Here is a 16,973-nt window from a genome sequence, read left to right on the forward strand (position 1 = left end):
CTATCACAAAATGAAACAGTACAGAGGCATCCCACGCAAGATAAAGTAAAATACCACATCTGGTTCATTTTTTATTTTTTTGTCTTCTACAAAGTGAGGATCTTGGATTTTCCTTTCAGTCACTCTGTGAGAAAGGGCAAGGTCTGGCCGTCTGTAATTGATCAGGTTAGAGAGGCATGACAAGGCTCCTTTTTATTGCTCGGGGTCCGGCATGTCCAGAGGCTGGCCCTGCTTCACCACCGGCTGTCCTCCAATGTGCGCCGCTGTGTTGTGCTACATTCTTCAGGTCCAAAGGGGAAGTGGTCCGGCCGCCTCGGCTCACATTGCTACTCCTTTCATCCCACTGTGTTATTGGAGAAAGCATTGAGCACTGTGTCGGGGGCCTGCTGGGTCAGGGTCAGGGTTCAGAGCTGACCTGCTAAGAGGTCGCGGGGGGGGGGGGCATCCAGCCTGTAATCAAGCACACAGCACACCTCGCTGACCTCGCTCCGCCGTCTGTGCCTGTCGCCCGGCCTCGGCGGCCTGAGATCAAACACGGAGCGGCAGTACCTCTGGCCCTGCGTTATCAGCCTGGGTGTCTGATCACATCAACACGGGGGGCTAAACAGTAAACACAGCCAGCCTGCTTTTGCTCCCCGCGTACGTGTGAGCGCGGCGAGCTTGTGTTAGTGACACTGCACCTGGACGTGGGAAGGTCGCAGCCAGGTATTGGGCCCCCTTTTGGAGCGTGGCGATTGCACTCCGTGCCTTACTTTGGGCAGATCAGGCGCTTCCGTGTAGCATTGCTGGGGCCGTGGACACGGGTGAGCGCTTCCGTGATTCTCCTGGACGAGATAAAAAGACAAAACAATGTTCAATGTATTTATATCAAAATGCAATCAGCGTTTTTTTTTTTGGTAATTGAGGGTTGCAACATCCTCAATCAAAAAACAAGCTGACGACAGAGTGGGATGGTACCTATCATGTCTATGAGCGACCTCTTTGTGATTCCATCTGGTTGAAAGCTAGAATAAAGAATTGTTATATTCTATGAACAGGTTCGTTCATATCTTTGACCTTAAAAAACACTTTGTGTTGTTATATTAAACTCTTCATCATAGATTCCCTCCCTAGCATGTAATTTCTTTTAGCAGTCCTTTCTTATACATCTGGAACATTTTTGTTGTTGTTTGGGTTTCCATTACAGCTGAAGAGGGCCTGAGTAAAGAGCTGCAGCGAGGAATATTTAACCGGGTTGGTAGCGGATTTCCTGCCTGCGCCAGCCTGCACCATCAGGATATTAACTGTTAAAACCACTGGAGTGTGATGCTTACTCGTGTTGATTGATTTCTTTTAGTCTCACGGAAGAAAAGTCCACGATTCCCAGGAGATGTTACTAGAGAGGAAAGCATTTCCCGACGCAGGCACGCGCTGCCAATTTGACAGGTTTAGTTAGGCACCTTGGCTCCGCTCCTTTGTTGCATTTTAAAAGCATTGGATGTGGTTTTTTTCTTCCTTTAAGGCTGGCTGTGTTTTACTGTGTTTCAGAGTTGAGAAACAACTCATTTCATTCCTTTGTCTGAGGTTTTTCTCCCCACATCTCCCAACATGAAGAAATTGTTGCAGATGAGTCATTTCTTCTTGGCAAGCCTCAGGCACGGGAGAAAGAAAAAAAAAAAGAATAGCCATATTCTTAAGTTGACAAAAGTGATTTACTTATTCTGTCACTGCGTTAACTACAGTGGCGGTGATTCCTAATATTAAAACGTATTTCCTGTATGTATTTCATCCGTGAAAAAAATGTAAACACCCAAATGCAAAAGTTCTCTCTAGGATTACATACGAGTGATTGTGTTTTTCCAGAAAGATTTTGAAATATTTGTGATGAGGTCTGTGTGTGTGTGTGTGCGCATGCATGACTTCACGTGTTTGTAAATGATGGTGCTATTGTTCTCGCCGGCGAGGAAAGGGGAGATCAAAGACCACGTCTCTTTGTAAAGGGCCCTCGTTTCTGAGCTGACCCTAAACTGAGAGTCTCACTGCACCCGCCACGTTCCTTTAAGCTGCAACATGTGGTTGCAGGTAGTGTTTGTGCAGTGCGATGCAGGCGGTACGCGGGGGTCCGAGGCCTACGGTCTCCTGTAAAGCTGCAGCCGGTTTCGTCTCGTTGCTAATTTTCTTACTGCTCAAATATGCGTCCAGCAGAGCGTTTGAACTCTTGGCCCCGGTCTCGGCCCAATTTGAGCCAAATTTGAAACAGTGAAATCCCAGAGGATGTATATCAAAGTGTCAGAGCCAAAAATCCTTCTTGCCCTGCCCCGCCCTGCCATCTGCTTTATGAAGTGCAGTCACGAAAAGCCTGCAAGAGTGATATTTAGTGCCACCACACCTTAAAGAATGTTCTGAAAACATTCTTTTTTTTCCTTCAAATTTCCTTGCACAAAATGTATCAGGAAGGCATTTCGTTCAGGGTGTGGTGACCTACTGTTCCTTTTGGGTTTTCTTGTCCTTTGTTTGTGCTTTCCCTATGCTGTTAATACCATTTGCCCTCCTATGAATCACTGCCCTGGCTTCGAGTACTCAGGAGTAATGCTCGTAAACAAGCCACCCTTGTGCACTTCTCTGGTTTCATCTCCGTCCAGTGCATTCGCCCGCCAAGACATTTGATTTGTCCGAGAATGGGCAGTGCTGATGGCGTTCACTTTTTTTTAAGGAACGACTATGTCAGAGGTAGAGACAGCATGAGGCAAAGGAGGAAACACAGCAGAAATGATTTCAGAGGGGCCAATGCACCAGAGATGACACTTTAAATGTTCACACCTTTCCGTGGGCAGAAGTCCCTGCCACCACCACCACATGAAACATGGGAAAGTTTCCTGTCTTTGTAGACCTCCACTGGTCCAGGTTCAGACTTAAAAGGCATTTTCAACCTCTTTATCGTGTCCTTTGAGCCATCATTTTGGACATTTTTCATTCAGTTTCTGTCAAAAGGAATGTTGTTGTTTTAATTCCACATGCTTCATCCGGATTGTTAAAAAGAATAGCTCAATATTTTTGGGAAGTATGCTTCAAAGTTCAATATTTTAATATATATTATATTTAAATATGGCCAGGCATTGCTGTTTCCAGTCTCTACGCTAAGTTAAACTACTTGGCTGGCGGTTGAAACCAAATGTTTATCAAATAGACATAAAAATGCATTGTTTTCACAACTAGCTGCAGTTCCCAGCTTTTGTAACTATCCCTTTAAGACCCCATAGGTATCCACAGAAATGATAACATCCGCTCAGTGAGACATGATGCTGAGATTTTAAGGCTATGTTAGCATTAGCGCCCGTGTTATTAACCGTTTGATCTTTGTCAAGCAGTCCGAGTGTCGGGTGAAATAACACGACCGAAGACCCAAAAAGCACAAAATATATGAATGCTCTCCTGAAAGAGATACAGCAGCTCTCCGTGCAATGAACTCAGTTACTGAGCCAAACTGCATGAATGGAGACATTATTAGTGAAAGTCTGCAGCCGACGCTATGAGCGAGCAGGGCAGCGTTGACGACACAGCATGCAGCGAGCAGTGCAAATGTGTTTGAGGCACCCTGAGTGCTGCTGGCTTCGGTGCATTAGCAGATCCGGTCAGATGCTCAGCGTGATCTGTCATAGGGGATCGAGCTGGTTCACAGTGGGTGAAAATGAAATTAATCTTGGTTCAACACAACATTGCACAACAAAGTCTCAGTACTATGAGGAATGATTAAATGAGACGAAGAAGTAAGCTGGAGGTCTTGTGGTTTTTTGATGATTTGATAGTGATGGCTGGAATTCTTTTTATTTGGAATTACTTTTCAGTCAAAGGGATATTTTATATAACTTATATCATATATAATCAAAACACCTTTAATTAAATATACTTAATGCATAATTTAACTTTTTAGTTGAACAGAACAATTGTATTATGCCTAAATGTAATTCTCCTATTCTCTATTTAATTTAATTAATTCTTTTAATATTTTTTAAACAAAAGGAAAGAAAAACAAATTGGAACCAAGAGCCTTTGGTTATTACCTGTTCTAACACATCATTTCAATGATTATAATTTACCGTAGAGCAAACATAAGTGATTGAAAGTTTACGAGGACTTATTGAACAGTGGTAAAGTGAGACCACCACCAGAAACGTATTAAAAGCGCACATGACGAGAAATCTGTGTGATGGATGCTCCTCAAAAACAAAGCCTCCCAATGTACGCTTCCTATTTCTGGCAGATGACACAGCCGTAGCATACATTACACGTGCATATTATCTGCACTAATCAGGCTATTTGTGGGCCTGATTGCGGAGTTGCTCAAGACGGGCCGAGCGGGCGGATCCTTTGTGGCGGAGCTAATGATGTCCCTTTGTGATCGGGCTGGGTGTGAGGGTCGAGGACACTGCAATAGACTCCGCAGAGATGCTGTGTGGGTCTTAGTTTGACTGGCAGCTGCAGTAATCCGCCCTTTGTGTCTTCAACAGGGCCCCACTGAGCTCCCCTGACAGGGACCGATGTTCCCAACTCCACCAGACAGCCCAGATGGGCCGAGTGACACGAAGGGAGAGAGGGAGGGCGCCGGAAAGCGCCCCAAGACGCATGGGGAGAAGGAGTAAGAAAGTCGCAAGGAGAGGATCCAAAAAAACGGGGCCAGCATAGTTCCTCTGCGGTCACCCTGAAGCGTGCGAGGCTCAGGCAGATGATTGGTGGAAGCATTCTCACAATTAAGATCCGTGATTGCGCACCGTCGCAGCAACACAATCTGCTGACTCCGTCCCACGCGAGACGCCGCGCGGCCTCGTTACGGCGTCGGACAAGTTGGTTTCTCTTGCTGCTTGTGGTTTGCGTTTGTCTCATCTCATCACTTTCGAGTTGTGGTGTGCGGGTTTCCGCCGTGGCTTTTACATGCAGAATATAAGTAGAGGCTCATGCAATAAGCTCCTGTAACACTTCACATCTCCCAGGACCACATCCGACATCCACAACGTCACAAGAGATCACAGATTTCTTGCTTCCATGAGTCACCAAGCCATTAAAAAATAAGATATTCTGGTGGATTTTATATGTATGCAGCTGTTTAAGTAACAAAGAAGCATTCATTCTTTTAATTCAGGTTTTGTCTTTAAAACAACAGTCGTGGATAATTCTACATTATTGAAAAATGTATTTCTGGACACATACGTCCATATAAAAAAGACAAATACAACAAAAACCCTTTAAGTTTGGATTTTGTGGATCATTTAATCAACATTTGAATTAGTAAATTAAATTCACATTTGTCTATTCCTATATTGATTAGAATGTAATGTAATGTAATTAGAAAGAAGAAGCTTAATATTGACTCTTTAAAGGGAAGCCTGTGGAACCAGGGGGGAAAAAAAGGGAAAAGTGCTTTACAATACATGAAATTAGTTTTTTTCAGGAATTCACATCAAAATGTATAATAAGACTTTCCCTTGTTTGTGGAGTCAGAAAACCCGGAGAAAAAGAGAAACAGTGTGTGTGCTCGGTCTCCACGGTTAATTGAGGACGGAAGACAAGATTTAAGAAGGTAAAAGGTACCTGTCTGAACGAATTTGCCTATATAGGAGTCCTGTCAGTTGAGCGGTTTCACAGGGTCTGTGTTTAGTCAACATCCCATGAGTCTTCTCACCGGCCCATGACGGCAATCAATAAGTGGTGTAAAGATGTTGGTCAGCGGGCGGTGTGCTACAGAGGAAACAACAGTTTCCTTAAGGCTTGAAAAACAAAGCCAGAACCCAAAGTCTGCACCCTGATATTATCTGCTCTTACTGCGGCCGAGATGACGGGTCTTTGATTTCAGTGTGAATGAGCTCTTTACTGGAGACATCAAACAGAACTTAAAGCATTGGGGATTTGAGAGCCATGCAGACCCTATTAATCTTCTGCTTTCTTCTTAATTTCCTTATTTAACCACTGGCTTGGCACCAGAAAAAGTATCTGTGTATGGCCCCCTGAAACATGTTACTCCGTTCTTACTGTTAAACCCAGGCCAAACAACGCTGTACACAAGATGTGTGACAAGATGTAACATTAACATTTCTTCAAACAGCACTGCATTCACGCCGGCTGCTACAACAAGCTGTTGAGCCTTAAAGCCTTGGTGCGGCACTGCGAGGAGACGGAGCGATGGTCTACCATCAATCGCTTCAAATGGGAAACTTGCTCAATGGGTTTGGAAGCCATTTATGCATCTATTCAAACAAGAGGACACGTGACGTGACGACACCTATCAACAGGAAGGAATATAAACGCATGGACAGATGAAGAAAATGACGTTAGATTTACACAGATCTGCAGAGTATCATTTGAGCTTTGGGTGCAAATGTCTTTTTTAGATGATTCATACTGTTCTGCAGACTCACTTGCCCCCTCCTTCCCAATTATCCATGTGTGTGTGTGCGTGCATCCTCTTGCGACCGTGTATGTTGCCGTTGTGTTAAATGAAGGGCAGTGACTGAATCAAATCTGATGCACTCGGTCCGTAGATTTCTCCGTTTGGGAGCGGATTAGAAAGCGGTGAGCTGCACATCCATCTTTCTATCTCTGTCTAATTGGCACGTCATAATGGCCTCTCCAAAAAACCCAGTGAAGTCTGGACTCTGAATGACTAAAAGCACTTTTTCGGTAGCAATTTTGGTGAGGAATGTGGTGTTTGAGGACCGCAATTCCATAGTTCTGGAAACCGAGAGTCTCAGATCACGGTTGCAATTCAACATAATGAATGCCCCCCCGGCATCCAGTGACTCACTTCTCCCTCAACTAGAAACATTATGTACATGCATGAAGATCTTAAGATAATCAATTGCAGTCCCACAAAAAGGCAGCTCACAGAAACGGGGTATGTGACGATAAGGGTGCAACAAAACTTTCCAGGGAGCTTATACTAGTTTCACATAAGTCATATTTGAGCTTGGTCTCAAGTGCAGCTTCATGAACATGATGAAATGGCCTTTTAAAGTGCTCTCAGAGGAGCCAGCACTTCAAGGGCTTCTTAGAACCCGTACCACTGCCTTGTATCACCCCGGGAGAGGGAGAGAAAAGAGGGCCAAAGAGAAATTGAAAGAGAACGCGGGAGACTGAGGGAGAACACTCTAAAACCAAAATGCAAAAGAGTCATAAGGGCTGAGACGAGCAGAGCAGCCCTCACAGAGAAAAAGAAACTCCAAATGAAAGAGCGCCGAGACCCAATTTATTTATTTTTTTATATTATTCTGAGCCGATCCTCAGATCAGATGAGATAAGAGCACAGTAAGTTCAATCTCTGCTTGCAGCGGAGTTCAGGAATTTCTTTTTCCAACTTACTGAATGTAGGACTAAAAGGAGGACCAAAGGAAGAAGAGCTGCATGAGCGTGCCCACTAGCTTTTAGTCAGGGAGCCTAATGAGTTCCTGTGGGATGGAGCCCGGCTGTCAATCTCCCTCATTCTTCTCCAACACTGCGCCGCGTCGTCCTGTACACGCAGAACCAAGGGGCATGAAATAATTAGAGATGGCCGACCAGCCGCGATGTGACTCGGTTGTCTGGCAGCGGAAGGAAGTCACAGAGTGTCTCTCCCGTGCGAGGGGACATTTGAATTTGTTGGATTGCGCTGCTGGAAGACGCCGCCGCCCGCCGCCGCCACCGCGCTAAACTGCGACAGTGAGGTAATAGTGTTACAGCGCGTTGCGTAATGTCACCATGAATCCTGACTTATTGTGAGGATGATGAAAGAGAAAGAATGGTGAGCCATGGATTCGGCAGGATGATGAAAGGGAGCCCCCGCTGACAGGGCAGCTGTGAGCCTCTTTTTAAAGACGGCGTAGCACAAAGTGAGCAGGTAGGAGGGAGAAATGGAGGAGCGCAGAGAGCGAATATCAGGCCTATTGTTCAGCGGGATCCTTTCTCGAAAAAAAAAGAGGGGGGGGGGGGGGCGACATAGAGCAGATGGGGGGGGGGTGCTGTACGGCAACACGCCTACAATAAAATATTCATCAGTCGTCATACACACAGTCACCCAGAGCGAGCAGGGGTTGATTACACAGAACATGCTACCAATTAACATTTCAGTACCATCCACATTTAGGCTTAACCTCTTTCTTTTTTGGGGGGGGTTTGGACCATAAATGCAAATAGGAAGACACACAAACTGAAAGAGAGGGTGCAGTGGGCAGGTGTGTGCGGCCGGGGGGGGGTGGGAGTTAGCCAAACACAAATGAGCCATCGCTGCTAAAAAACAAGAAGAGGATTTAGCAACATCTGCATGTGAATGGATGCCGCCTAACATCCACAGCGGCTGTAAGGGCTTTATGTAATTGCTGATGAACAATGTCACAGAACTGGCGCACTGGGGGAGGGACGGCTTAGAGGGTCACGTGACGAGAACTATCTTTATATTGGAAGCAGCGTTTGAGGCGTATGACTGTGCAAATCTAAACTGTTAGAGCGTCTCAGCCGACTCACAGGCCTCTCTGTAAGCCCAGGGTTGAAATGAGGGATGGGTAACCAACTAACCATTATTTTCATTATTGATTCTCCGGCCCATCGTCAATGTGAACGTTCAGATAGAAAGCAATGAAACTAACATTGATCTCTGTGTCTGTGTCTAGACATAGAATAAAAACAGTCATGATCCAAGGTTAATTGCTGGTCCCTCTTGCCTTGTGTCCCTTTCGGTTTGTGATAAAACCCGCCTGCAGGGAGGGACGGGACGGTTCTGTGCCACCGGGCGGCGTGCCCGCCCGCAGGCTTCGGGGGACGCAGCGCGGCGGCGTAGCAGAGAGCAGCCGAAGGTTGACCCGGCGAGGCGGGGCGGGGCGGGTGAACTGGCCCGGGATCTGAGGCGGCGGTGTGGGGACACCGGGGAGCCGCTCTATCTGTGGGCATCGAGCCAGCCGTGATCCGCTGGGCCTCCCTGTCAGGCACGCCGGGGCTGAGAGGAGAGCATGTGAAGAGAAAGGATGTGATCATACAGAGCAGTTGGGGGGGGGGGGGGGGACACCACCATGTAGAGAAAACCTTATTATTTGAACACCAGGTCAAGCGGGTATGGATTTTCCTATTTTCTTCATACCCGAAGGCCTAAAATAATGTGCTCACTCAACTATTTAAGTATGATTTCCCGGACACTGCAAGTCCAGGCTCCCATCAGCTGGAACTCACCCTCTATGACACGTGGTCTCCATCACCCAAAGGAGCAGTTTTCTGATGATGTAGAACTTACAGCAGCTCAAATTATGTCGTTGCCTCGACAACCGACACTTTTTTGCCTTTCTCTACTTTTTTCCCCTCCATTTCCAATTTCCCCTCTCGGCTCCTTCCCATTCTCTTCTCCCGTCATTTTCCCCATTTCTCTCCCCTTTCTACTCGGCCTGTGCTGTCCCCGGGGGGTCTGAGACCGGCGAGAAGACCGGCTGTATGTGCGGCTGTCATGGCCTGAGCTCCCTACTTGAGGACCCTTTGATGGTGTTGGGGATTATTTATCCTGTTCATTGGGCGGCATGGCGCAGCAGCGGCGGATGCGTGTACAGACACACACATAACTGCAGCAATGTTTCCTGCTAAGAAATTTGACTTTTTCTTTTGCAGATTTGTATCTGATACTGTAACGTTATGCAGTGTCGTTAATTACTTAATTTATTTTAGAGGTTAATTATAAAGGCATGAAAGTTCTGTTTTTGTTCTGTTTTTTGTAGTTTCTGTGAGAAAGCTGACAGTCTCACAATATTAAAAACAGTCACCACAAAAATGCCTCGCTACATCTAAACATTTGTGGGAATATTTTGAAACCACTATGAGTAATAAGAACGTCACATTTATTGTAAATTTTCAACAACACAACATTTGGGACCCTCCCATCGACCAAAATGTCTATTTTGGAAACGCAATGCTCATTTGCCTCAAAACCACATTTACATTGAGTGTACCAAAACTCTCTGATTATCTGGAGAAACCAACGAGAGTAGGCTAGAATCTAAGAATCGTCCAACAGAAAAACCCAGTCCAGTGTCGCCAACCATTTCCTACTGAAAGTTGCAAGTAGACAGACTTCAGGAAATGAACAGTGAACGTTCATCTTGGGCATTTGGGTGAAAAATCGAAAGGTTTTCTTCAGCAAAACATCTATTTGACCATTTGCATCAATCTGAATCAATCTGCCGGTCTTATTTCAAGAGATGCCGAGGCTGGCTCGGTTCACCTCACTGGGGCATCTGTCCCTGCGCAGACAGGTGCTTACAGTTACAGCCGAGTGTTGGTCAAGGCTACGCCGGCTGTGCGTGGATGTCGGGTCGCCGGATGTCGGGTGCGGCTGCTGGCGACCGCAGCCGGAATTCTCACCCAAACTTCTCATGTGTGCCAATCTCAGAGGCTCTTTTTTTTCCCTTTTTCCTCTTTCTTTTTTCCTCATTCTCGTCTTTCAGGGGTCCCTGGAGGAATTTGGCAGCATCTCCTTAATGATCGTGAATGGTGCAGCGGTGGCAGTATGTGGGCTGCTGGCGTGTAGGCGATGGCGGAGCACAGATCCACAGCACCTCATTAGGCCCGGGACTCCCGAGCTGGAGCCACATTAAAGAGCAGCCGTGCCTTTCAACATGTGCCGGCTGGTCTCCCTTTCCGCTTTCTACTCTGCTGCTGCGGTCCCTCGCAATTCAAACACATCCATAAAAATGAAGGGGTACAAGGGATGATATGGCGCAGAATAAAACAGGGGGGGGGGCGACGGGGTTAGAAAAAAAAACAAGGTAATGATTGATTGGCCTTGTGATTGCTTTTCGTGCTGTAGGATTTTGAATGATTGCTCACATCGAAAATTTTAAAAAAAGTGACACCGGGAAAACAACGATGGTCGCGACGGGTCCTCCTCACACCCCGACTTTTAACAACGAGGCCCCCTTTGCGTGCGCCATTCGGGGGGAGCCATCCCAGTAATCCAGTAAACCCCTCCACCCCTTCACACACTTAACTGAAGTGGAGGGAGCTCCTCCTCCCTCTGTGAAGTTTCGGCTGCGGAGGCTCCGCTAGGTCACCCTCGTTGTTATCGTTGTCGTATTGATGAAACACTCGTCTCGCTAACGGTTTCGCAGACCGCCCAGATCCCAGCCGACACCCCGGCTCGCCTCTGAGAGGAGAGAGATTATGTCGCATCCTCCGCAAGTGCGTGAAAAGAGTAAAAAAAAAGAAGAAAAAAAAAAGGAGGTGTTTGCTGAGGATTGCCATTCAAATTGCTGTGGGAATTTTGCACGCGTGTGTTTGCCATCTTGTGTTTACAATTTAGACGGGTCTTCGCTGTAAACAAGCAGGCCAGCTGTTTTGATGATTTGATAAAACGCGCATCTCTTTAAAGTGCAGTAATCAATATTGCATTTAATTATCGCCATGTTCTTCCATGGGTTCGAAGGACATAGAGTAAGTGATATTAATGCAGTTTAATTCAATTAGTTCCTTGCTGGGCGTGCCCCGGAGGCCCAGAGGGATACTTTGTTGTTGGTGTGCAGCGAGCGAAAAGTGAGCATAGAGAGGATTGCCAGTGAATACGATGATATGATGAGACATTTGGTGCCATAACGAGCAACAAACTGAAAAGTTTTAATTAATGGGAAAAACAAGGCAGCGCTCTTTCACATACAAAGTCGGCTAGAGCAAAGAGCGAGTGAGAAACCCCAAAGTTTTATGAACGGCTGAAAAAGGGGTTCAAATGGAACTATTCATTTGAACGAGACTCGTCGGTCTCTCAAACAAAGAACTAATTTCAAGCAAAAAATTCTCCACGCAAGCAAAACTCACAAAAAAACACCGTAAAAATACACAAAGGAAAGCCAAAAGGTTTTTCCTCTCCAGCGTCTCCCTGTCACAAGTGACACGACCACTTATTTCTCCCGTTTTCACTGTATTTCATTTAAATTTCCATTCTGTGAGATGAATATTTGATCTTTTCCCCCTGAACCTGTCACCGAAGGGCCTTTGAAGCTACGAGACACTGCATTGTGTTTGTGACACTGCGGGATATACAGGAGAAAAAAAGATCAAACTCCTCCGTGGAGAGAAAACATGAAATGGTAAACACGGTTTCCTGGCGGTGTACCTGTTTAGAGGCTTTGTTTCAAATGTTCTGGCCACAAATGTTTTCGGGGGCCACAGTGTTGTACAATGTTTGCTTTTCTGGAAATGATTGTCTGCTTTAATGTTCTTTTTTTCCTGACTCGGACCGTGTTTGTTCTGTGAACGCTACTGCGGTTTGCAGGAAAACTTTCTTTTTCACAGTTCTTCTTTTCTTGCGTTTCTTTGTGTGTGTGTGTGTGTGTGTGTGTGTGTGTGTGTTTGTGCAGTGGCAGCGACAGCAGCACTGGAGGTCTGCGCAGTAGCAACTTTTGGAATTTCCCTACCCAAGATCAAATGGAGACAAGAAAGATACATGGGCTCTAACTGCTGGCCAATTAATGCTGCACCTGCATCTACGCTAAGATGAGGCCCTATGAGAAGAGACGGGGACGGCCAGGGGCGGAAAGAAAGTGTGCAACCGAGACGGAATGAGCTTTACAAGTTATCTTTTTGCAGAGGAATATCTTGAATTTGCTCGCACATTGATCAGCAACACTCCAACATAACGGGCGTGGAGGAAATATACTCGAAGGTGTGTAACAAAAATGTTGATTCTATGCTCCAAATTAAAGGAGCATAGAATGTAAAAATAGAGAAAAACACGATGAGCATGGTCTCATAAAAAAAAGTGCAAATTGAGCACCCTAGTTAGTCATAATTGGCTAATTTTGTTTGTAAGGTCACGATAGCACTTGAAGCCTCTCTGGATCTCTTCCCGCAGAAACGCTACGTGCAACACAAGCAACCCTTTTGTGTGCCAGCGAGCACTGATGTGCTTTCTGTTTCCATGCCAACTCACTTTCATCTTTCTTACCAGCTCATCCTACGCTTTAGATGAATTAGGTTTGTTGCAAATTCTTTTGAAGTGCACACGCAACCCCCCTCCCACCCCCCCCTCACACACACACACACACACACACGCGCACCCCTCTCCCACTCCCCCCTCCCACTCCCAATACCACCCCACTTCAGCGAAACAAAACAAAAACACTGAGGGGCTACAAATGTAAGCCAGTAATCTTGCTTGTTTCCTTGGCTAACCAATGGCACCACGGACGGAGCATTTCCACTTCATTTCATTTTGGAATACATCCCTCGCTCCTTCTCCCTCTTGGCTTCCATTTTCCGCTGTTGTGAGCTACTCCGCGCCGCACAATTCATTTCCATTATGGAGACGGTCGCTAAAAGGGTCACATTGTAGGTCTGTAATGATCTTCAATTACACTGATGCCTGTGCCCGAGGGGTAAAAAGGAAGGTGGGGGTCTCTTGAGGATCAAAGGTTTACACCTGAGGAGGACTTCTGTGTCCTTGCAAATGCACTTTCTCGAGATGCTCCAGTGTATTCTGCCTCTGGACACAGAAAGCCAATTTCCAGGCCCTGGGCTGTGTATGTCGGTAATAGAGGTGCTGGAAAATCTGCCATCGGCTGGAGCCCTGGCCTTTGAGATATTTGCGATAATCACGTCAACTTTGCCTCCATCTGCTCCTGCATTTCTCCTTTCATTTTTAGAATCAGGCTGATGATATTAAAGCTGCACAGCGGCTAATCAATATGTCATCTTACGAATGGCTTGAATGAGTATGTGCATTGAGAAAAGTCTCACGCACAGGGGCTCTACACAACATTTTAACTTCTCTCAGCTCATCGTTTTGTTTCTTTTACGGGCAGGCAGCAGGTCTCGCTATTTCTTAAAAAGATGAGATACCGGCTTGGTGTAAATAAACAGCAAGACCGAAACGTCTGGGGCGCTGTTGGAAAACGCCAAAGAGCTCAAAATAAACAGAACCAAAAATGTCACAACAATGTGGGATTAAATCAAAAGAGCCAACCTATTAAAACCACTGAGGGCATTCAATCCTTTTCAGAGCGGGAACAAAGACATGTTCATAGCTGAAGTAGTGACGATTAAAAAAGTAGCTGCTGATGCCTGCGCCCCAAATTACAATTGGACACACTAAACATTCACGAGAGCTCAGCTTACCTGCTGATTAAAATGCTCCTTAGTATGTTATGCTCTAATTGATTGGTAATTGAAAGGCTAACAAGCAAACGCCACTGTCATCATTATTAGTCCCAAAATAGATAAAAAAGGAGAAAGAGATATCATCGTTACATGCCAGAAACTAGACGGCAGGTTACATGAAAGGCCTTTATGGTCCACTCCCACCGCTCCAGTGACAAAGCACATAAATCCCACTGTGTGACTGCTGCACCGCACCAAACGGCCGACAGACAAAGTGTGTGACAAGATGGTGAACACAGGGGAGCTTTCAGCAGTTGAAGAGGAAGATATTTCACTCCTGTTTTAGTAAAGACCAATGATGGAGCCAAAAGGAGAGAGAATACAGGACTTATATTCACAAAGGTGTTAGAAACACGACTCCACATGAATGCTATTAATGCTCGGTGTCTGAAAAGTGGAAGTATACAATCGGCTTTGTAAAACTAAGGCAATAATATGTTTGTGTTTGTGGCTCGTTCTGCTGCCCCCAAGTGGACAGGAACCAACCGATACTGCTGTAGAGAGAAATAATAAGTATTGCTCTGTACGACTTTTGTATGTGTGTGTAAGTGTACGTTTCATTTCTTGACTCAGAGTTTTGTTAGGAATAATAAATACTGTCTACATGGGGTGTTCATAGCATATTGTAGATTTACAGCACCATGACACACAATCGTCAGTTCAAGAAGTTAAATATGACACGCCAGCGGTTACAACTGATTAAATATGACTTTGAAGCAGAGTAAAAGTCATGGGAAACAATTAAGTTAGGAATCAAAAAGCCACAGAACTCTACATTACAGACCAGTTCAAACTGGAAACCTATTGCCAGAAAGTTAAGAACCTCTAACATCCTTCCTTCCCACAGCCATCAGACTTCAGAATCAAAATCAGCTTTATTCCCCATGTATACTTATGCTTATGCATACATGGAACTTGACTCCGGTTACATGTGCTTTCTATTACAAAAACACAGTACATACAATAACAAGGAATATCCAAAAGAAAGGAAGAGGATGTATGAAAATGAAAAACAATTAAAAAAAAGAGTAGTATTTAAGTATTAAACAACTGTACAATATAAATAAATATTCCAAAGTATAAATATACATGAACACAAAGACAGAATATTGCCATGTATGATGTCCGGTAGGGTTGTTACGATACCAAAATTCTGACTTTGATACTATATCTGGCAAAATATTACGATACCAGATACTTACGATACTTATATTCCAGTATGGTATTTCTGGTAAGAATATATACAAGTAAGAAATACATAATTTTACGGATGTGCGTTTCAGCTGGAAAAAAAACTAAAGCTATGTGGGTTGGGTACATTAAAGATGGACACATAATTAAAGGACAATTTCTCCCCTTCATTGAAAAACAACAATGAAAATTGCATCGAGTGTGTATTACTTGGTACAGTTTTGTGTGCATTCTGACCTCATGATCATATAGGCCCACATGAGTGAAATTGTAGGTTATTTTGCATGTATATATTTCTGCTGGACTATTCAGTAACTCATTTGCTGTCTTGTTTTGTCTTGAGTTGCACTTGCTTGATGTTTGACTGGAAAGATGTTGTCAAGCCAACCAACTCTCACGCTTTCCCCGTGTGACTCACGCTTTCACACGCACTCACGACACGCATCCAATTTCTTACGCAAAAAAAAGAATAACTGCGCTGGTTCATCTCTAACCTCGCCGACGGTAAACGGGACATGGTTTATCTCGTATTTTGCGAGTAGTCTTCAGTGGAGCGTCCCATGCAAATAATCCCACCCGGATTCTGTGACTCGTCCTATTCTGCCCCCTGATTGGGTAATACTCGCTGCTATTGGTTTGATTGGCCGTGAAACTGAAACAAACCAATCAGAGGCAGGGGAGGGCGGGTGTCGATTTGATAGAATGGCGGAGGCAGCTCTAGATCCCACCACCCCCCCCCGCGTCCAGCTCTGCGAAAAGCTGGGCAGCCCCGCCCCATGCAGCCAATGCGTACCTTTCTAGTACCCGTACACGGTGCAACATTAATGCCCGGCCCCGCCCATTGTGTCTGTTTCTCTCACATTGATTGAGCTTCTCAGAGCACACCGTCTCCAAACTGTCAGTGCTAGCTGCAATGTTTGTCCCTGCTGACATCAAACGTGCTTTACACTATCTGCGTGTTTGTTTGAAGTTCTCTTCACTCAGGGGAAGAAGAAAAAAAAAAAGGAAAAACTTCTGTATTGTGGAGTTTCAAGGAAACTAGAAATGAAGGTGCTGATTTGACAACAGAGAAGGTGCCAAGTGAAGTTTAAAAGACAAGTGAAGGCAAATAGAAAGTGTTCCGGTTACCTCTGAGGGGAAAAAGCAGACTGTACAAAGTCGTGTTTGCTTGCAAACCAGAACTGGTGCAGGTCAACAAATCAGAGCACACACTGTAAAAACATTTATAGTCTCCCAGACAGAGAGGCTTCCATCTATTCATCAGCGCCAATGTTGGCAAAGCAGTTTCCATCTTGGTTGTCGTGAAAGGGCCCGTCTGCTTCTCCGGGATTTATACTTCCCCTATAATGTTCAGCCTCTAATTATCTTCCTATTTGTTTTAATACACAGGCACACAGGCAGCGTATGAGCATAAAAACGATAGAAAGGGTAGATCGAGATTAATGAAAAACAAGAGTTGTTGAGGCCTTGGCATCAATGTCGGTCCAAAATGTTATTTATTATGTCCTATTAGACATTTCCATGAAACGCGTTGTGTCGCTGTGACCTTGACCAGTATTCAGTTCTTTGCTTGAGTCCAGGTCGACGCTTGTGCTCAAGGCTTTTTCCTGAGATGGACGGACGCACAATCCAAGAGCCTCCTCCAGACACACACA

The 16,973-nt window shown here is 45.2% G+C and overlaps 1 long non-coding RNA gene across 3 annotated transcripts in view; it reads right to left on the reverse strand.

Annotated features, from left to right (window-relative positions):
• Positions 1-16,973, reverse strand: part of LOC119217782 (uncharacterized) — a 42,636-nt gene that overhangs the window by 3,967 nt on the left and 21,696 nt on the right. For 2 of the 3 annotated variants that reach the window (XR_009956867.1, XR_009956866.1), the window contains exon 3: positions 681-824. This is a non-coding gene — a long non-coding RNA (uncharacterized LOC119217782). Of the gene's footprint in view, positions 1-19; positions 825-16,973 lie in introns of those variants that run through there. The other variant, XR_005120296.2, reaches the window with a different exon arrangement.

The sequence above is a fragment of the Pungitius pungitius genome, chromosome 9 (assembly GCF_949316345.1).
Source record: "Pungitius pungitius chromosome 9, fPunPun2.1, whole genome shotgun sequence".
Classification (NCBI taxonomy): domain Eukaryota; kingdom Metazoa; phylum Chordata; class Actinopteri; order Perciformes; family Gasterosteidae; genus Pungitius; species Pungitius pungitius.